The sequence below is a fragment of the Pelobates fuscus genome, chromosome 9 (assembly GCF_036172605.1).
Source record: "Pelobates fuscus isolate aPelFus1 chromosome 9, aPelFus1.pri, whole genome shotgun sequence".
NCBI classification, from domain to species: Eukaryota; Metazoa; Chordata; class Amphibia; order Anura; family Pelobatidae; genus Pelobates; species Pelobates fuscus.
In genome coordinates, this window is record NC_086325.1 from 153787939 (window position 1) to 153809312 (window position 21374).

Sequence of the window (21374 nt, forward strand, 5' to 3'; positions counted from 1 at the left end):
ACTATAAATAAAAGTGATTGCAAGCTTCATATAAAATACTCTACCAATGCAAAGTTTACACTTGTCATATGTCCTACCATCACACGCACCTAGTTGGAAACTGCAAATCGTTGGAAAACCCTAATGAATTCTTGCAGGGATCAATGTTAAAGTATCGGGCGACACACTGGATCATTTTTATTTTTGTCTATCAAATTATGACTTGGGGTTCACCTTAGTATTTTAGGAGTTCGGTCAACATCTCAATTGAGTTTCACTTGGCACACCTTGCTCTCATTTACAATGACACTTGCACAGTAGTGCATTTTGGGATCATTGTCCTTTTGCACAATTCAGAAACACGTGGCATGGTACTTTGTTGCAGATGCTGTGGTAGACTTGCCTTGAGGGGTTTTTTTGTTTGTGTTTTTTTTCCCAACCCCCTTTCCATTGCTTCACAAAGAAAACTGCACATACTAGACATGCTATTCTTAATGGATCACTATAGGGTCAGGAACACAAACTTATTCCTGACCCCTATAGTGTTAAAACCACCATCTAGCCCCTCATGCCTCCATAAATATAGCAACATCTTACTGTATGCAAGCCTGAAGCTTTAACGCTGCATGCTGTTTGCCTCAGAAAAACAAGCTGTCTGCTGACATCAGTAGACGTGGTAACCTGATTGCAGTGCTTCTCTATATGATTGGCTGAGACTGAGGGGGGCATAGCCAGCATGATTCAAACACAGCCCTGGCCAATCAGCATCTCCTCCATAGATTAATTGAATCAATGACTCTATGAGGAAAGTTCAGTGTCTGCATGCAGAGGGAGGGGATACTAAATGTTTGGATGCATTTTAGGCATCCATGACCCAGGAAGGATCTCCCAACAGCCATCTGAGGAGTGGCCATGGAGGTTTTTACTAGGCGGTAATGTAGACACTGCATTTTCTCTGAAAAGACTGTTTACAGCAAAAAGCCTGAAGGTAACAATTCTACTCAACAGAACAAATTCAATAAGCTGTAGTTGGTCTGGTGACTAGTGTCCCTTAATTTCATACCCAGAACATGTGATGTCACTCCAACGCTCTTTGGTCAACTAGTCAGAAAAAGAACACACAGCTGCCAATGCCTAATGATGCTCGCTGTTACAAAGTGTGCCATGGCACCTATTCTTGTCAGTCAATATTAAGACACTGTGCGCCCCCTAAATTGAGGGGGAGAGGGGTGCCAATCTGCATCTCCTCATAGATGCATCAAATGAATGAGCTTCCACAGCCTGGAGACAAATGTCTCTTGTGACTGCCAGTGGAGATGCCCCTAGTAAGCATTGTAAATATTGCCTTTTCTCTAAAAAAAAATGCAGGGTTTGTGAAAATGCCTACAGGGTCATAAATTACTCACCAGAGCTACATTAAGCTGTAGTTATAATTAATATAGTGTTAAGCTAAAGTTGTTTAGATGACTAGTGTCTGGTTTCATATGAGCCAAACTGATCGGTGTGTTTCATTTCTAACTTTCTATACAGACCGTGCATGACTACAAAATTAAGGAAAGGGTAATGTGTGGTTAAAATGTTGTTGAATATTAAGTTTTGCATATCATTTTGTTCAAAATACAATCACGTGATTTACACTAAATCAACAAATCATGGTTCCCTGGTATATACCGACTCTAAACATTTAGATTACTCTTTCAGTGATAGCAAGGGCAAAAAAAATATAAGCTGTGAGGAACTGCCAGATGTGACAATGTAAATTTCTGTAAATATTAGGTGTGGGTTTTTTCTTTGACACCATAAATTTGCCAATGTTACCACCTCGCAATTCATACAAACTCATCAATGCTAACATTTTATAGGTGTTTAGAATGCTAATTTAAAGAGTTACTTCAATCTCCATGATCACTTATACTTTTTGAATCCATTGTGGTGCTAGGAGTCTATGTACAGATTTTATGCTTGAAATGCAGCAGATGTTGAAATCTTTGCACTTGTCAGGAGCTGGATGGACTCCATGCACATATTACTTTGGAAGTCCAGAATGCAAAATGTCAATTCTACACACAATGACAGTGCTCACTGCATGCCAGCAACAGCCATCATTAGATTCTCCCTTGCCTGCAGAACCACCAAGGGAAATATTGTCTCCTTTCCTTCAGTTTAGTGCCGCTATTCTGAAAATTACATTTTCCCTCCCCTTGCTGTCTGAGCATGCACTCTCCGGAGGTTAAACTGGTCCAATCAAAAGCAGGTCTGAGAACTCTTTGACTGGACCTCATGATCGATGCTGTGATGTCAGGTGGGTAGTGGAAAGCCATGTCGTGCTTTGTCTGCACTGTATTTCAAGTAAGTTTTAGATTTAATAGCTTTAGTTTTGCATTTAGTAGGGGGAGGTTAAGAATAATTTTTAAGCGTTGAAGTAACCCTTTAAATATAAGCCTAGATCTGAAGGTCTTTAATAGTATGGGAAACTGGTTTGTCCAAACTTTTTGACTGGTGCTACTTGTTAGTTATAAAATCGGACAAGTGACACGGCATGATCTGAAATCTGTGTTACAAGAGTTTCAGCCACAAGCATCCAAATTAATGGGTCAAAGGGCCTGGATCATCTTCTGCCCCTCAGCCCTAATGTAGGCCCACTCATCTGGCACCAGTATTCCCCTCTAATCGAAAAATGGAGGAAGCCTTAATATCCGTCAGGGCAGATTATGGATTTCCCTACTTATGAGTGGCATGCCTTGGAAGACTGTCATAGTTGGCATGGTTTTTGTTTCATGAGGGGAAGAACGGGTAGCATACCATCTGGACAGACACTGCTTTCTAGTATAGTAAAAGGAACCAGGTTACATCATCACACTGACCTAAGCCTGCGCATTGTACAATTCACTCATGCACCAATGAGACCGGAAGGAGTGGTTGCTGAAGGTGTGAACATAGTGCTGCTGTGAGTGGAATGGAAGCTGTACACAGAAATAATTGCAGGGTGGTGACATGGGGAATGTGAGGACCTATTAGAGAAAGAGAGAGAGGGGTATACTGTATGACAGAATAATCTGATTAAATTAAGGGTTAGGGGGATAATGCAAGGAAATAGGTGGCCTTTGTTGGTGAAGGAGGGTTAATTGAAAGGGAAATGGTAGCATCCGAATGAGAGTGAGAGTTTTAGCTTCGGAAGGGAGACCAGAGGAGCGGGAGGAGACAAGTAAGTAGGCGTCCTACGGGCATACAATCTAGCAAAAGCCAGACAAATCCTTCAGAACAATTAGACTTCTGCGGTAAACAGTCTAATAATAAATTTTTTTTTTTCCATATTTAAGGTCACTGGCTAAGCTCTCCAGACTTAAAGGATACCTACACATACCTATAGCAGAAGGGAGATTCCTGAGATTAGCTATCCAGTTTACAAATCAAGTACAGTACTTCATTATTAGTTCTAGGTACAATCGTTCGGACTTTCCTATGCACCAAGAGTCCTCACAAAAGTGAACACTGCAGACTTAAGAAAAAAAAAGTCTAAATATGTTATTATCTAGACAACTGGTTAATCATAGCCTCTTCAAAAGAAACACTAATTTCAGACATAAAAACTGCAGCAGAGTCTCTTACAGAACATAGTTGGTTAATCAACAAAGCAAAATCATTACAGATTCCAGCCTCTCTGTCCACTCCCTTACTCCACAGCTCAGAGCTTGCGCATGCGCACTGAGACTGGAGATTGGTCCAATCAAATTCTTCTCTATGAGACCACGGAGAGGAAAAAAGTGACAGTTTTATTTTTTCTTTATTAAGGAGACCAGGTTAAAGGGACACTATAGTCACCAGAACAACTACAGCTTATTGAATTTGTTCTGGTGATTAAAATCATTCCCTTCAGGCTTTTTGCTGTAAACACGGTCTATTACTGCCTAGTGATAACTTCACTGGCCACTCCTCAGATAGCTGTTAGAGATCCTTCCTGGGTCATGGCTGCCTAAAATGCATCTAAACATTCAGTGTCTCCTCCCTCTGCATGCAGACACTGAACTTTCCTCATAGAGGTTCATTGATTCAATTCATCTCTATGAGGAGATGCTGATTGGCCAGGGCTGTGTTTGAATTGTGCTGGCTCTGCCTCTGATCTGCCTCCTTGTCAGTCTCAACCAATCATATGGGGAAGCATTGTGATTGGATCAGGCTACCACTTCTGATGATGTCAGCAGACAGCTTGTTTTTTTGAGACAAACAGCATGCAGAGTTACAGCTTCTGGCTTGAATACAGTAAGATTGTGCTATATTTATGGAGGCATGAGGGGCACGGGGGGCTAGATGGTGGTTTTAACACTATAGGGTGAGGAATACATGTTTGTGTACCTGACCCTATAGTGCTCCTTTAATAATGCCCAATAGGACATTCCAAATAAAATAATTTAAAAAAAGTTTAGTTAGAAAAGGTTAGAGTAATGCTTTAAAATCTCTTTGGCATTTATTCACTGAAACTCTAGACCAGGGGTAGGCAACCTTTTAGCAGCACTGTGCCGATATAGGATTGTGATGTCCCGTAGCGTGCCGATCCTCAGGCTCGTCGCTACCACGCAAGCTAACCAAGCAATTGCTTTGGGTCCCGAGCTGGCCTGGGCCCCCAAGCAGGGCCGGTGCTTCCTATAAGGCTGCAGCCACCTGAGCGCTCTATAGAGAGCCTCAGGCGGCTGCAGCACTGCCTCTCTCGTCACCTTCCCTTCCCTGTAGCGTGGCCGAGCTCCTCTTCCTCCTGTCAGTCCGGCCGGGTACCACGCGGTACAGGAGATTCAGTTTCCTGTTCCCGGCCGGACTGACAGGAAGTGCACCCTGAGCTCGGCCACGCTACAGGGTAGGGGAGGTGAGAAGAACGGGGGGGGGGGGGGAGGAGTAAAAAGAACATAGGCGGGGGAGTAAGAAGGACACGGGGGAGGGGAGTAAAAAGGACACGGGGAGGGGAGTAAGAAGGACACAGGGGGGGTGGGAGGGGAGTAAGTAAGAAGTAGTAAGAAGAACATGGGGGGAGTAGTAAGAAGAACATAGGGAGGAGGGAGGAGTAAGAAGAACATGGGGGGAGTAGTAAGAAGAACATAGGGAGGGGGAGGAGTAAGAAGAACACGGGGGTGAGGAGATAAGGAGAACACGGAGGGGGAGGTGAGGAGATAAGGAGAACACGGAGGGGGAGGTGAGGAGATAAGGAGAACACGGAGGGGGAGGTGAGGAGAAGGGGAGACCAGGAGACCACAGGGAGGGGGGAGGTGAGGAGAAGGGGAGATTAAGAGAACACAGGGAGGGGGATGGTGAGGAGAAGGGGAGATTAGGAGACCACAGGGAGGGGGGAGGTGAGGAGAAGGGGAGATTAGGAGAACACAGGGAGGGGGATGGTGAGGAGAGGGGGAGATTAGGAGAACACAGGGAGGGGGATGGTGAGGAGAAGGAGAGATTAGGAGAACACAGGGAGGGGGAGGGTGAGGAGAAGGGGAGATTAGTTGAACACAGGGAGGGGGTGAGGAGAAGGGGAGATGAGGAGAACACAGGGGGGGCGAGGAGAATGGGAGATGAGGAGAACACGGGGGGGGGGGGGGGTGAGGAGAAGGGGAGATTAGGAGACCACAGGGAGGGGGGAGGTGAGGAGAAGGGGAGATTAGGAGAACACAGGGAGGGGGGAGGTGAGGAGAAGGGGAGATTAGGAGAACACAGGGAGGGGGATGGTGAGGAGAATGGGAGATGAGAACACAGGGAGGGGGGGTGAGGAGAATGGGAGATGAGGAGAACACAGGGAGGGGGGTTGAGGAGAAGGGGAGATGAGGAGAACACAGGGAGGGGGGGTGAGGAGAAGGGGAGATGAGGAGAACACAGGGAGGGGGGGTGAGGAGAATGGGAGATGAGGAGAACACAGGGAGGGGGGGGTGAGGAGAAGTGAAGATGAGGAGAACACGGAATTTTCAATTGTTGAAAATGTTCAAGTTTTATGCACATTATATGCAACAGCAATATTTGCACTGTAAACCTTTTTTATTTATATAAAGTGTGGGTGAACTTAAACTGTATGGCTATGCTGTGTTTCCTGTAGGCTTTGCGTGCGGGGGGGGGGGGGGGGGAGACCATGTCCATTTTGCTTGGGGCCCCCAAATTCCTTCAAACGGCCCTGCCAATCCTATTTTTTTAAATTGAGGTGTGTGTGCTGCCGTATTCTGCTTGTGTTATTTATACTGTAATTGCTTTGTATCGTTGTATTTGTGCGTATATGAGCTATTATATTGTATATGTTCATTAGTAGTTTATGGTATCGTGTATGATACATATGAATGTGGGCTTTGTATGAGTGCTGCTTGTGGAATTGTGTGTAGATGGATATGTCACATTGTGTGTTAGGTAGTGTATGGGGTCTGTTTGGGGTTTTGCATGTGAGAGGCTGCATGTGGTATTGTGTGCATGTATGTAGATTGTTAGTGGTGTTGAGTTTGTGGGGATTGTGTGTATGTTTGTGTGTGAGCTGTTTGTATTATTTGTATGAGGGGAGGCTTATTCTGCAGGTCTGTGTATATCTAGCAGTGTGGGTGGCTTCCCTTGGTTCCAGTGGGGACCAGCCTGGGCAGGTACAGGTCAAGGACAGGAGCTGCAACATCAGCTGTGGGCTGCTCTACTACAGTGTGGATTCCTATTCACAAGTGCTGGGAGGAACTGATCTGAGATCACTACCTCCGTGCTGCAATGCATAAATTGAGGATTGTCCTTCACTACCTCTTTGTATTATCAGATATCTGAAGTTTCACTGAGACTCCTGATAGGCCAGACCCTGTTTGGCTCTAGCAGCCTTGAGTGCCGTGGAAAGACACCTCGAGTGCCGTGTATGGCACTAGTGCCGTAGGTTGCCTACCCCTGCTCTAGACTGTATGAATTGAAATCACAAGATTTAAGCAAACATATTACTCACGCGTCTTATTTTATGAATGTAACCAATGGTAAAATCATCAGGACAAAAATTAGCAACAAATCTGAAACAGTTTTAGAAAGTGGCACAAAGATCTATTATATTGGCTCATTACAAAAAAGGTGACAAAAAAATATACTATTCCTGGCTATTTCTCATGGCAGCATCACTTATGGGTAGCTCCTCCCTTAGCAGTCACAGGACAGGAATTAATTAGATTCATTAATTAATTAGACTGATAGGTATAAAGAGTCCCTCCTCCCCTTACACCACAGTCTTTTTTCCTGTCCTTAGCAAGTTCTACAGGACTTTTACATTTTATTTTATGGCCACCTTCCTGCGTTTGTCGTGGGTTCGTTCCAAATGAAGTTCAGCCTCTCTTCATTTGAAGGACCCAGTAAACAGCCTGCATGAGCAGGACTAACTGGGTCAGGTTCAGAGTAAGTACTGAACTGCTGCGTGGGATATATGTTTAGTGTTCTGAGGGAGACACTGTTCTAAGCTTCCTGGGGTTGGTTATCCTTAAAAATTTCCCCTTGTTTCTGGAAGTGCCCCTAGTAATTGGGGTCGAAATCCCCCCCCTTACCTTGTTGGCAGTGATTGGGGATCCATACTGTAGTCGTCCTGATGGAGTGCTTTTGGGCTCTATTAGATGTTGTTTCCTGCCTGCATGCCCTGTATTGCCCCTGGGGGCTTGCTGGGAGTTGCTGTCCTTGTGGGGGCTGTTTTCGGCCGGATTTGCTGGTTTGCCGCGGTGTGCGTTCCAGCCGCGGAATTGCCGTACCCGGAAGTGCCTCGCGCCGGCCGCGAGGCTTGGAACGCATGGCGTGCGTTCCAGCGCTCTGCGCATGCACGGACCGGGCGCAGAGGTATTTAAACAGGGGAATACTGACACTTACCTGTCAGCTGTTCGGAACTTCTCATTTGCGGTCTGAATTTTCGCCAGTTCTCCTTCTTGCTGTATCCTGGCTGCCTGGAGTGTGTTTTCTGCCGTTATGAGGTAGGATTGCCTGTTTTTTCATGGTTTTTTGCTGGAGGCTTTGGGTTTGCTTACCAGTTTGCCTTTTTGGGCTTATTAGGAATGTGTTTCTGATTTTGCCTTTGTTCCTTTCATAGTATGGATTCTCCCTCTGCCTCTGCTAGATCCCTCTCTAGAAAACATAGGTGAGCCATTTATTTTGTTCAGGGGGGGGTTGTTAAAAGAGTGCCATACTGAGCCTGTAATATATGTTATATATGGCTTTCTTTCAGCCCCAGCAAACAGTTGGATTCTCCAGCAAGAAAATCCAGGGACAAGACCAACAGATGCGTCAATTGTTCATCTCCAGCTCCACCTGGAAGGAACCTCTGCAGGGAATGCTTGTCGGAAGCGGCTAATGTCCCCAGTAAGACTTCACCGCAGGACGACCTTAAGCTTTGGATTTCCCGTGCAATTGCTGAGGGCTTTAAGTCTACCACGGGATGTGGTGGCCCTCCTAAGAGACGCAGAGCGGAACCTCAGTCTTCCAGCTCTGGGGAGGATCCTGACCTGTGGGAGGTCTCTGATGAGGGGGAGGAGGAGGCTGACTATGCCTCCAGGTCTCTGGACTCTAAATCTATAGATCGACTTATTACCCTCCTCAAAGACACTCTTAGCCTCACGGAAGAAAAATCTGAATTGAGAGAGGCTGACAGGTTTTTTGAGGACTTGAAACCTAATAGACCAACGTTCCCAGTGCATTCCTCTATAAGGGACATGATCCTTCAGGAATGGAATAAGCCGGAGAGGAAGTCCACCTTGAAAAACAAATTCACAAGGACTTATCCTTATTCTGCCACGGACTGCTGCCTTTGGAATTCGGTTCCCAAGGTTGATGCCGCAGTGATCCATATGGCTAAAAAGACCACGCTTCCTATAGACTCCATGGCATACTTAAGAGAACCTATGGAAAAGCGTATGGATGGTGACCTAATTAAAGCCTATCTGGCGCTAGGCTCCGCCCTTCATCCGGCAGTGGCGCTGACCACTCTCTCCAGGGCCTTAAGAGTTTGGCTCGCTAATTTGGAGGAAGATATTGGTCAGGGTGTCCGTAGAGAACATCTCCTGGAAAGTCTCAAGGATTTGAGCCTTGCTACTGAATTTTGCTCTGAAGCCTCCCTGGACATCACTCGCATGATTGCCAAAGGTATGGCCCTATCTGTGGCCTCCAGAAGGGCCTTATGGCTTCATTCCTGGGGGGCGGACTATGCCTCCAAAGCGTCCTTGTGTGGTCTCCCGTTCCAGGGGGACCTCCTGTTTGGTAAGATCCTGGAGGATGCCATTCAGAAAGCAGCTGATGGGAAAAAAGCGTTTCTTCCACAAGTCAGCAGAAAGAGTTTTTCCTCCTCCTGGAAAACCAGGCGATTTAAGGATCGGTCCTTTCGGGACAGTAGAAGCTACAAGCCCGGAAGGGAGTATTCCAGGAACTCTTCGTGGAAGTCCTTCTCTCACTCCTCTTCCAATAAGGCTTCCAGAGGTAGAGGTGCCAGAACCTCCGGGAAGACCTTCTGAAGGTCCTCGGGCCCATCCGGGTACGGTGGGTGGAAGACTGCAGTTCTTTTACCCGGTATGGGCCGCAAACGTCACAGACGAGTGGGTCACCTCTATCATAAAAGAAGGCTACAGGATAGAATTTTCCTCTCGTCCACATGCTGCCCATTTCAGAAAATCAAAAGTGTCAGAAGGTGTCAAACGAAGGGCCATGAGGACTTGCATTTCCACTCTGCTGGAACAGAGGGTGTTGGAGGAGGTCCCTACTCACGAAAGGTTCCAGGGGATGTATTCCACTGTGTTTTTGGCCCCAAAACCCCAGGGAAAGTGGCGTCTCATCCTGAACCTGAAAGGAGTGAACGCCTTTCTAGACGTAAGGACATTCAAAATGGAATCCTTACAGACTATCCTAAAGTGCGTAAAACCAGGAGATTGGATGACCTCCATAGACTTAAAAGACGCCTACTACCAAATCCCTGTAAACAGCAATCACATGCAGTTCCTTCGGTTCTGGGCTTTAGGAAGACATTTCCAGTTCCGAGGGCTTCCGTTTGGTCTCAGCTTAGCGCCAAGGACTTTCTCTAAGGTCCTTGTCTCTTTAATTGCCGTCATAAGGATGAGAGGTATCGAGATATTCCATTACCTGGACGACATACTCATCATAGGGCCTTCACAAAGAATAGTGGAGCATCATACATTTATGGCAATGAACATCCTGCAAGATCACGGGTGGCTTCTCAACATAGAAAAAAGCTCCCTGATTCCATCTCAGACCATCGTGTTCCTCGGAGCGGTGATAAATACCATTTCTGCCCGTGTGTTTTTGTCTCCAGAGAGAGTCATGAAGATACAAGACAAAGTCAAGAAGCTCCAGGTTCTCGAAAGGGCCTCGGCAAGGGAAGTCATGAGTCTCCTGGGTTCTTTAACATCTACGATAGGTTTGGTGAAGTGGGCCCAATGGAAGTTTCGCCCTGTACAGAGTTGTTTCCTTCTCCAGTTCGACAGAGAAAAAACGGATTGGGATCAGAAAATATCTCTGCCACTGCCAGTAAGAAGAGAGTTGAACTGGTGGAAGAACGGGAAGAACCTAGCGAAGGGTTTTCCCTTGGAAGAGCCTCCGTGGACCGTTATTACGACGGATGCCAGTTCTTCTGGTTGGGGTGCCCACCTCGATTCCTCATGGACTCAGGGGTGGTGGACTCGAGAAGAAAGTCGGCTCCACTCGAACCTAAGAGAACTGCGAGCTATTTCCAAGGCCATTCAGGTGTTCCTTCCGAAGATCAGGAATTCCTGGGTGTTGATCAAGACGGACAACCGAGCGGTGGCCTCATATGTAAACAACCAGGGAGGCACAAGGAGCAAGCAGCTCTTAAAAGAGCTAGCTCCTCTAATGGTAATGGCCATGACCTATCTCCAGGGACTGAAGGCTATCTATCTCCCAGGCTCGGAGAACGTAGCGGCGGATTTTCTCAGCAGAACAGAAATTCTCCCAGGAGAATGGAAACTTCACCAGTCAGTTTTTGCTTGGATCACCCATCGGTGGGGCATGCCCCAGATCGACCTGATAGCCTCGTTCAGGAATCGCCAGGTGGAGAATTACTACTCCCTCCACCCAGAGAGTCAGGCACTGGGCCAGGATGCTCTATCTCTTCCTTGGTCGTTCGATCTGGTATGCGTTCCCTCCCCTACCCATGATACCCAGGTTCCTGAGAAAAGTTTGGGCAGAAGGGAAGAAGGTTATTGCCGTTATCCCGATTTGGCCTCGAAGGCCGTGGTTTCCCCTACTGTCAACGTTGAGCCAGGAACAGCCTCGGCCCCTGCCTGTTCTGAAGGATCTGCTAACGCAGGGTCCAATATCCCATCCTCATCCGGAACGCCTCAAATTGGGGGTGTGGGTCTTGAAAAAGAAAGACTTCAACAATTAGGCCTTTCAGAAGCAGTGGTCAATACCCTCTTACACTCAAGGAAGGCTTCTACGTCCTCATGCTACCATAGAATCTGGGATGTGTTTCAGGAATGGGCTTCGGCCAAGCGAGTTGACTTCATACGCCCTCGCAACACTGAAATCTTGGAGTTCCTGCAAGAAGGTCTGGATAAGGGTCTTAGCATCAACACTCTTAAAGTTCAGTCTTCGGCCCTGTCAGCTTTGTGCAACACCTCTTGGTCATCAGACCCATTGATCTCCAGGTTCTTCAAGGCAGCTTTCAAGTTGAGACCGCCTTCGAGATCCACTACCCCTCCTTGGGACCTTCCGCTTGTTCTCGACTACCTGACTGAGTATCTATTTGTTCCTCTTGAGAATTTGGATGCTGTCCTCCTAACTTACAAAACATTGTTCTTAGTAGCAATTACTTCCGCTAGGAGAGTTTCAGAGATCAAGGCCTTCTCCACCTTGCCTTCTTGTCTACAATTCTACCACAGTAGGGTGTGCCTGCAACCTAATCCAGCATTTCTGCCTAAAGTGGTCTCTCGTTTCCATCTATCTCAAGAGGTGGTCCTGCCATCCTTCTACCCCAATCCTTCTTCACCAGAGGAGATCAAGTGGCAACGTTTGGATGTCATGAACTGCCTGTCTATGTACCTTGAACGTTCTGCTCCTTACAGGAAAACTCACCAGCTTTTCGTTTTGCCTTCAGGGGCCAGGAGAGGTGAGGCAGCCTCTCTATCTATGTTGAAGCGTTGGATTGCTCTTGTAATCAGAAAGGCATATCTCAATAAAAATCGCTCTCCTCCACTGAAGATAAAGGCTCATTCAACCAGGGCATTGTCGACTTCATGGGCTAATTGGGCAGAGGTTCCATACGATGACATTTGCAAGGCAGCCACCTGGTCTTCCCCGATGACGTTCATGAAACACTACAAACTAGATGTGGATACTCCTTCCACCTCATTTGGGAAAAGTGTCTTGTCAACGGTTTCTTTGTCCCGTTGATATTAAATTCAGTCATAGCATAATAATTTGTTCTGTGTATTTTATCGTGATTTTATTCCCACCCTATTTTCTGTGAGCTTGGGTATTACCCATAAGTGATGCTGCCATGATTAGCCAGGAATAGAGAAAATTTATGCCAAACTTACCGTAATTTTCTTTTCCTGGCTATTTCTCATGGCAGCATCAGGGTTCCCGCCCATTTTTTATTTTCAGCTTTATAATTGGACTGTGGTGTAAGGGGAGGAGGGACTCTTTATACCTATCAGTCTAATTAATTAATAAATCTAATTAATTCCTGTCCTGTGACTGCTAAGGGAGGAGCTACCCATAAGTGATGCTGCCATGAGAAATAGCCAGGAAAAGAAAATTACGGTAAGTTTGGCATAAATTTTCTCTATTATGTAAATGTGGAGTAACAGCTTTATACATAAGAAAATGGTGCGTGGCATAAAACTGGAGCAAATCTGAAAGTGAATGAATTTACATAACGCACAATGGTCCATATTGCTCCTCTTCATCTGCAATGTTTGGCCTGTTTTCTGTCTTGTCTGATCTGTTTGTTTGTGATTTGATGTCGTTTGCTGAATTGTGAATTCAAATTACCAAGGAAACAGAGCATTGCATGAAAAAAAAGAAAATTTATAGGTGACTTTGAATGGTTTATCCAAAGGTGTAGATTCTAGAGAAGTTACAGTTACACTTTTAAGGGTCAGTTTAAAGGGTTACTCCAACAACCATGACCACTTCAGTGATTTTAAAGTGGTCATGGTGGCAGGAGTATGTATGTGCAGTGTCTTTGCTTGAAACAGCACATGTGACATTGTCAGCCAGAACTCTGTTCCAGGTGTCCTTATGTCAGTTCTGTGCATAAATTACATCTGTTGTCAATGCATCCTCTCCCGAATCCCCCTGGAGCCTCCCAGCTCCCAGGGGGGCTGCAGCCGACACGGCCTCCCGACCGCCGGCATCCTGGCAGCACAGAAACCTTGGGGCTGCCGCCTGATCCGCGGCACCCCGTGAACCGGCCGGTCCTGGTGACTCCCACCTCCTTGGGGCTGCTGTCCGACCCACAGCACTCCTATTGCTGCTGTCTTCTGCCGGCACTTCTAAGTTCCGAGCGCCCGGTGTTCTAGCAAAAAGACATACCCCGTGAAAAAGACATACCCTCGTCACTTCCGGTGACGCGGCCGCACCGGAAGTGACGTTGGGACGGGGGGGTGCGCCACCGCGTAAGCGCACACCAACTAGGTAGGGATTTTTCACGGGGTAGGAGAAATTAACGCCACAGTGCGCACGCGCGGCTCAGTACTCCCGTCGGAGGTACAGCTCGCGTGCGCACTAGTGGGAATGGAGCACTCCACACACACCGCGCGTGCGCAGTATAGGGGTAGGGAAATTTGATGGCTATTAGCAGGCGAAATGGCCATCAAATTTCCCTACCCCTAAACTGCGCGCGCGCGGGGTGTAAAGCGCTCCCTGCCCAGTAGTGCGCACGCGCGCTGTACCTCCGACGGGAGTACTATGAGGCGGTGCGCACTGTGGGCTTAAAGGACCACTCTAGTGCCAGGAAAACATACTCGTTTGCCTGGCACTAGAGTGCCCTGAGGGTGCCCCCACCCTCAGGGACCCACTCCCGCCGGGCTCTGGTGGGAGGAAGGAGTTAAACTTACCTCTTTCTCCAGCGCCGGGCGGGGAGCTTTCCTCCTCCTCCTTTTCTTCCTCGCGACGTCATCGGCTGAATGCGCATGCGTGGCAGGAGCCGCGCTCGCATTCAGCCGGTCGCATAGGAAAGCATTCATAATGCTTTCCTATGGACGCTTGCGTGCTCTCACTGTGATTTTCACAGTGAGAAGCACGCAAGCGCCTCTAGCGGCTGTCAGTGAGACAGCCACTAGAGGCTCTGGAGGCTGGCTTAACCCTCAGTATAAACATAGCAGTTTCTCTGAAACTGCTATGTTTATAAAAAAAAAAGGGTAAAAGCTAGCTGGACCTGGCACCCAGACCACTTCATTAAGCTGAAGTGGTCTGGGTGCCTAGAGTGGTCCTTTAATGTCCCCTGCTCGCTGTAAAAATCCCCTACCCAGTCGGTGTGCGCTTGCGCGGCGGCGCACCCCCCCCTCCCAACGTAATTTCCGGTGCGGCCGCGTCACTTCCGGTATAGCATTCTGACAAGGTATAGAGATCTGATAAAACACCGGACGCAGGATACAGAACTTTATCCGTCGCCATCCTCTGCATGCTGGACCTCCACTCACCCTATACCCAGCTCAAATCCTGCTGGGCACTCATCCCGTGATATTCCCGGCGATATGTCGTAAGATTGCGGGGAGATTAGACTGTTATATCGCTGCTCACTCGGGGTACTAGGCCCACGCCTGACTCCATAGTAACTACGGGTAGGCCTGGAATGGCAGTGTGGGAAAGGTGTATGCACCCACTGCAATAAACTCTTAGGGCCTCTTCGAGTAACTCAGACCGCGGCCTTTCCCAGACGTGCTGCCGCTTTTGAGCAGACTTCTCGGGGCTACCTATCTAACTTACACCGGAACTCTAGAAGGCTTTTGGGGCCACTTGTACTAATACTGCTGGCATTTTTTTTTCATTTGACTTGAGCATGTTATCACCGTGCCTGGGTTATTTAGTATTTTTATGGATTTATTAGGAATTTATTATTTTTTTTTTTATTATTTTTATAACCGAGTTGGACATGCAGATGATGTAAAGAATATTTGCTATCTGAGTTACTCTCTGATGACAAGCTTTCCACCAAGATCGCTGATGCATGTCTACCATGGTTTAATACCTAATACTTACAGACCATTGAGAAGGAAATAAATAAATATATTTGTTAGTTTGAAAGCCTTGGCAAGTCGTTTCATGGTGTGTCCTCAGGATTAACTGGGTAATTACCTTAGTGTGAGCAGATCAGAAGGCTTTTGTTTTAACTTGTTTTACGTATTCCTGCATTAAACGGAGGTGGGGGTGCTTTATTGTTTAACTTCACTTGTTGGCCATTACTAACTGTGTCACGTTTTTTATGGCAGCCTAAAGGAAAGAAGGCCAAGGGGAAGAAGGTGGCACCAGCCCCTTCCGTCGTGAAGAAGGCAGAAGCCAAGAAAGTCGTGAACCCTCTGTTTGAGAAGCGGCCCAAGAACTATGGCATTGGTGAGTGTAATTATATTGTAATGCTGCTCTTCCCATTGCAGATACGGGGTAGCTCAATTTCTTTCATACCACATCGCTATGGTAAAATAAACTGCCATGTGGTGGATTTGTCTGTCTTTCATTGAATCTGGGCATCCCCTTTTTGCTTTATCTAAAATCCAAAACTTGATTTTGGTGAAATCTTTAGATAGAAGGCTGCAGATATTGAGTGTCTACCTTTTGAATGAAGCTAGTATAGTTACAAATATTTAACAGAACATCTTAATGTTTGGGTTTTTGTAGTGTATTTTACATGAACGGGACTATTTACTATGATGTAGATTGACACACCAATATGGCTGCTTAGAATAGTCACTTGGCATGGTTTTGGGTTATTTGTCTTGCTTGTGCCTTTTTTTTAGGGGGAGGTTTTATAGATTCCAAGCCTAATTAAACTTTTAATTTGCAGGGATAATTAAAGGGGTGCACTGTAGCTACTTCATCTTAGAAGTAGCTATCTGGAGTACCCTTCCATTCAGAATAAAACCCTCTTTATTTTAATGTGAAATGTGAGTTCCTAGAGCCTATTCATCCACTCTGGGCTTATTAAAGGGTCACTATAACAAAGTAATATAAATCAAGTTATGGTGCCAGGAGGCGTTTTCACTCAACTCTTGCCTTAAGACAGTGGTTCCCAACCAAATCCTCAAGTACCCCCTAACAGTCCAGGATTTAGGGTTTACCCAGGTGTACTCCCTAAATCGAGGACTGGTTTAGGAACCCCTGCCTTAAGGGTTAGTTTTTTGTTTGTTTTTTTTAGAGTGTGCCTTGCACAGTAATTAAATTTAGATGGTTATGTGACCCTGGTGTTCGGTTAAGAACTAGCTTGAGCAGCAGTTATTGGCCATGTTTTGACTCGCTGATTTCAGCCAATCTGTGCCCATTGCTGGTATTACTCTGTATAGCTATAAGGAAGTTAATGCGTCTAGTTACGGCTGGGTTCTGAACAGTCAGGTACCCTAAATGTTTACTAATTAAAAATAGTTTAAAACTGAATGAAAGGGAAAATATTTTAGTTCCTAGTGTCCCTTTTAATTGCCTTCACATTTGTGCTGTTGTTCGGTGTTCATAGCCACAATCAGAATCTATGGCATCTGAACGGATAAATTCAATCTGCTAATTAACATGTAGATAATCTGGTCACTGTAGGTATCCAGGTTTTGTTCTGGAATTTTAACTAAAACTTCTGTGATATTATAGAATAGGTTTTCATAAGCATTCAGTTTTTATGGAATACTCAAAGCAGACTTCTAAATTCTAGCTGTTTACCGTAATCTGAAGTCTTTCATACGACAACCAACATAACTTGCCTGTGCTGTCTATAAACCAGGTCAGGATATTCAACCCAAGAGGGATCTTACTCGCTTTGTGAAATGGCCCCGTTACATCAGACTTCAGCGCCAGAGGTCTATCCTGTACAAAAGATTGAAGGTTCCTCCTGCAATCCATCAGTTCACCCAGGCCTTGGACCGCCAGACTGGTAAGAATGATGCTTCTGGGAACAAACTAGAAGGCTTACTTTATACTTGCAAATGATGCAAACCAATATTTGCTATCTGAATATGGTGATTACACACTTCCACCAAGATCGCTGATGCAAAGTATGAGTCTTAAAACTTGCTCAACATGCCTTTTTGTAGTATGAAATTGTGCAAATAAGTAATTTATTTTTATTCCCCACTACCTCCACATTTTTAGCTACTCAGCTATTTAAGCTGGCTCACAAATATCCACCGGAAACAAAGCAGGAAAAGAAGAAGATTGCTGGCTCGTGCAGAACAGAAAGCTGCAGGCAAAGGAGATGTCCCTACCAAGAGACCTCCTGTAGTCCGTGCAGGTAAATATTATGTGTTTGGCTAAGGCTTTTTTAATTGCTGTTTGCGCCCTATAAAAAACCTGTACTACAGAATGTACACTGGTAAAACACTTAATATATGCTATTGCAATGATGCCTGAATTTCTTCACCTGAAATATCATGAAGATTAAAACATGAGCTTTTTAACACTGAGCAATAGCAATACCACAAGCTTTGGTGGGTTTTGGGTTTGTTTTTTTCCCTTTGTAATTGATAACCTACTTAACGAACTTGTGGTTTTACAGGTGTTAACAGTGTCACAACTCTGGTGGAAAACAAAAAGGCTCAGCTTGTGGTGATTGCACATGATGTGGATCCAATTGAGGTGAGCTATTGGACCCAGTGGCTGGGTAGTATTGTATTGAAATACACATGCTAGACAAGAGTGTATATATTAAAATGTTATAGATCCTTTTTTTTTTTTACCCCTACTTATTCTGTAACAAATTGTAGTGATCTTAAAGTGGCTCTGTAATACTCCTGTCTAAAATTAGCATTTAACTAAGAATTTTTTATGATACTCATTGTGTTGGAAATTTACTAAAATTCCAACCCAGTCAAGATATGACAAAGTAGGGACTACTTTGTCTCAGTACTTTACCTCTAGTAGGCAAAATCTGCTTTCTATGGAGGATCTTGCTGAAACCTCAGTGCTGTACTCGCACAGATGTGCAAGAGTACACTGCTGAAGCTCCAGGAGCTGAAGACCAAACAGAATATCATGGCAGCACTCATGAGTGATGGTTTAAGGTATATCCTACCTTCTCCTGTGGCCACCAGACCCTCGGATGCAATGTCACTGTTTAGGAGCAACCACATCATTCAGCCTGGGAAACGACCCACAATGGTCGCTCACAGCCTTTCAGTGTTTTATTACAAACCTTTCTTGTACTGGAGATTATAGGAAGTTGGTCAGGGGGCAGTGGTGCCAAAGCCCCAACTTTAAAGATAAACTTACCCTAAACGGGTAACGTCCCAGGCTATTCCTGCCTCTAACTTAAATATGCTTATGGGGTTGGGCGTGCTTGTTTCAAGGAAGGGGCTGCAGCCCAACATAACAGGACTCGTTTCTGGTTCAATCTTTCAACGTATATGCAGCCTCAATTGAAATCACACTAGTATGATCCACTGCAGTCCTTTCCAGCTGAAACTTGTGGACAATCTACTAGAAAAATTAAGCCAGTAAAACAATGTTTATTCTGACCCATTTGATTAATATGGTTTTATTTAGAAAGTTTCAACAATTAATGTTTTGTGAATTGCAATGATGTTCTGAATTTCTTCGACTGATAAAATTATGAAGATTTAAAAATGAGCTTTTTAACACTGAGCAATTCTATAAGCACCTTTTGGTGGGAGGTTTCCACCCAACATTTACATTAAATGAAGCACTTGGTCTAATGTATTAAACTTCTTTTATCAGCTGGTTGTCTTCCTGCCTGCCTTGTGTAGGAAAATGGGAGTCCCATATTGCATCGTCAAAGGCAAAGCTAGATTGGGCCGTCTGGTACACCGGAAGACCTGCACCAGCCTTGCTTTCACCCAAGTCAACGCGTAAGTTTTACTGCTGTTCGAACTGTTCTGTTTTGTCATATCCTCTCTGGCAATGATGTGTACAGAATTTCTTCACCTGAATACAACCGTGTGGCACTCAGAGCTTTTTAACCCTGAGCAGCGAGGGTTTGATATTGTTGCTTGACCAGTGTTTTGGTTTTTTTGTCTGGGAGTAATAACTTCTACTATTGTCCATTTCCATAGTGAGGACAAGGGAGCTCTTACTAAACTGGTGGAAGCTGTCAAGACCAACTACAATGATAGATATGATGAGGTAATGCTTGTTCTGCTTCCTGTCCTGTATTCTAGGTAAAATCTAAACCTTTCTTTGACTTTGTTATAAGTGTGGACTAATTCTCTTTTTTTTATATAGATTTTATCTGCTAAGTGCTTCTTTACAAAGTACATTAGTCTTGCCTGTGACTTGCATTTCCATAGCTCACCCCATTATAGGTTGTTTCTTGGTTTTTTTTCCACTCCTTCCTGTTTGACAAAAGAGCTATCTTAAACTAAAGAGCACTTTTATCAGATGTGCTTTTTTTAATGGCCTCTGCATGTTATAATAACTGGTTTTAATTGAATGTCTGTTAACCCCTGGTTATCCTTGTTTTCTTTTTAGATCCGTCGTCACTGGGGCGGTGGCATCTTGGGTCCCAAGTCAGTGGCTCGCATTGCCAAACTTGAAAAGGCAAAAGCCAAGGAGCTCGCCACAAAGCTGGGTTAAATGTACCGTGCGTGTTCTATACATAAACATTAAAAAAATCTTTAAAATCCATACTTGAATTCTCCATTTGTCATAACTATAGTAAAGTTTTCTGGAGATTGGATGCTCTTTCTTTTAAGGCTTTTAACTTGAAAGCTCCAAATTGAAGTTGCTACACATGGGCAATTTTACATTGCGGAGAAGAACTTGTCCCTATACTTTTTATTTATTTTTAAAGCCTGTATCGAGGTGATCATTCTGCTTAAATTTTACAAATGTAACCATGTTGCATAGGGATGCAATCTCACGATTCACAAAGAACTATTAATAAAAGTGATTGCAAACTTCATATAAAATACTCTACCAATGCAAAGTTTACACTTGTCATACGTCCTCCCATCACACACACCTAGTTGGAAACTGCAAATCGTTGGAAAACACTAATGAATTCTTGCAGGGATCAATGTTAAAGTATCGGGCGACACACTGGATCATTTTTATTTTTGTCTATCAAATTATGACTTGGGGTTCACCTTAGTATTTTAGGAGTTCGGTCAACATAATTGAGTTTCACTTGGCACACCTTGCTCTCATTTACAATGACACTTGCACAGTAGTGCATTTTGGATCATTGTCCTTTTGCACAATTCAGAAACACATGTGGCATGGTACTTTGTTGCAGATGCTGTGGTAGACTTGCCTTGAAGGTTTTTTTTTTTTTCTCCCAACCACTTTCCATTGCTTCACAATGAAAACTGCACATACTAGACATGCTATTCTTAAAGGATCGCTATAGGGTCAGGAACACAAACTTATTCCTGACCCTTATAGTGTTAAAACCACCATCTAGCCCCTCATGCCTCCATAAATATAGCAACATCTTACTGTATGCAAGCCTGAAGCTTTAACTCTGCATGATGTTTGCCTCAGAAAAACAAGCTGTCTGCTGACATTCGTAGACGTGGTAGCCTGATTGCAGTGCTTCTCCATATGATTGGCTGAGACTGAGAGGGGCATAGCCAGCATGATTCAAACACAGCCCTGGCCAATCAGCATCTCCTCATAGATTAATTGAATCAATGACTCTCTATGAGGAAAGTTCAGTGTCTGCATGCAGAGGGAGGAGATACTAAATGTTTGGATGCATTTTAGGCAGCCATGATCCAGGAAGGATCTCCCAACAGCCATCTGAGGAGTGGCCAGGGAGGTTATCACTAGGCGGTAATGTAGACCGTGTTTACAGCAAAACAGAACAAATTCAATAAGCTGTAGTTGGTCTGGTGACTAGTGTCCCTTAGTTTCATACCCAGAACATGTGATGTCACTCCAACGCTCTTTGGTCAACTAGTCAGTAAAAGAACACAAAGCTGCCAATGCCAAATGATGCTCGCTGTTACAAAGTGTGCCATGGCAGCTATTTTTGTCAGTCAATATTAAGACACTCTGTGCGCCCCCTAAATTGAGGGGGAGAGGGGCGTTTCTACCTTTTCACAAGCTAAGTAGAGGTCTGAGCCAAATGCCAATCTGCATCTCCTCATAGAGATGCATCCAATGAATGAGCTTCCGGAGCCTGGAGACAAATGTCTCTTGTGGCTGTCTGAGTGACTGCCAATGTAGATGCCCCTAGTAAGCATTGTAAATATTGCCTTTTCTCTAAAATAAATGCAGGGTTTGTGAAAATGCCTACAAGGTCATAAATTACTCAC

The 21374-nt window shown here is 45.0% G+C and overlaps 5 non-coding genes and 1 pseudogene across 5 annotated transcripts; all 6 read left to right on the top strand.

The window, feature by feature from the left end:
* The first annotated feature begins 3129 nt into the window (after window positions 1-3129).
* On the top strand, window positions 3130-19704 carry LOC134573699 (large ribosomal subunit protein eL8-like; annotated as a pseudogene).
* Window positions 15060-15134, top strand: LOC134573790 (small nucleolar RNA SNORD24). The gene has a single exon (XR_010085350.1). It is a non-coding gene; the product is annotated as a small nucleolar RNA SNORD24 (small nucleolar RNA).
* LOC134573788 (small nucleolar RNA SNORD24) lies at window positions 17083-17154 on the top strand. The gene has a single exon (XR_010085348.1). It is a non-coding gene; the product is annotated as a small nucleolar RNA SNORD24 (small nucleolar RNA).
* LOC134573779 (small nucleolar RNA SNORD36) lies at window positions 17496-17569 on the top strand. The gene has a single exon (XR_010085339.1). It is a non-coding gene; the product is annotated as a small nucleolar RNA SNORD36 (small nucleolar RNA).
* Window positions 18671-18746, top strand: LOC134573783 (small nucleolar RNA SNORD36). Its single transcript, XR_010085342.1, has one exon. It is a non-coding gene; the product is annotated as a small nucleolar RNA SNORD36 (small nucleolar RNA).
* On the top strand, window positions 19013-19087 carry LOC134573786 (small nucleolar RNA SNORD36). Its single transcript, XR_010085346.1, has one exon. It is a non-coding gene; the product is annotated as a small nucleolar RNA SNORD36 (small nucleolar RNA).
* Window positions 19705-21374: the final 1670 nt, after the last annotated feature.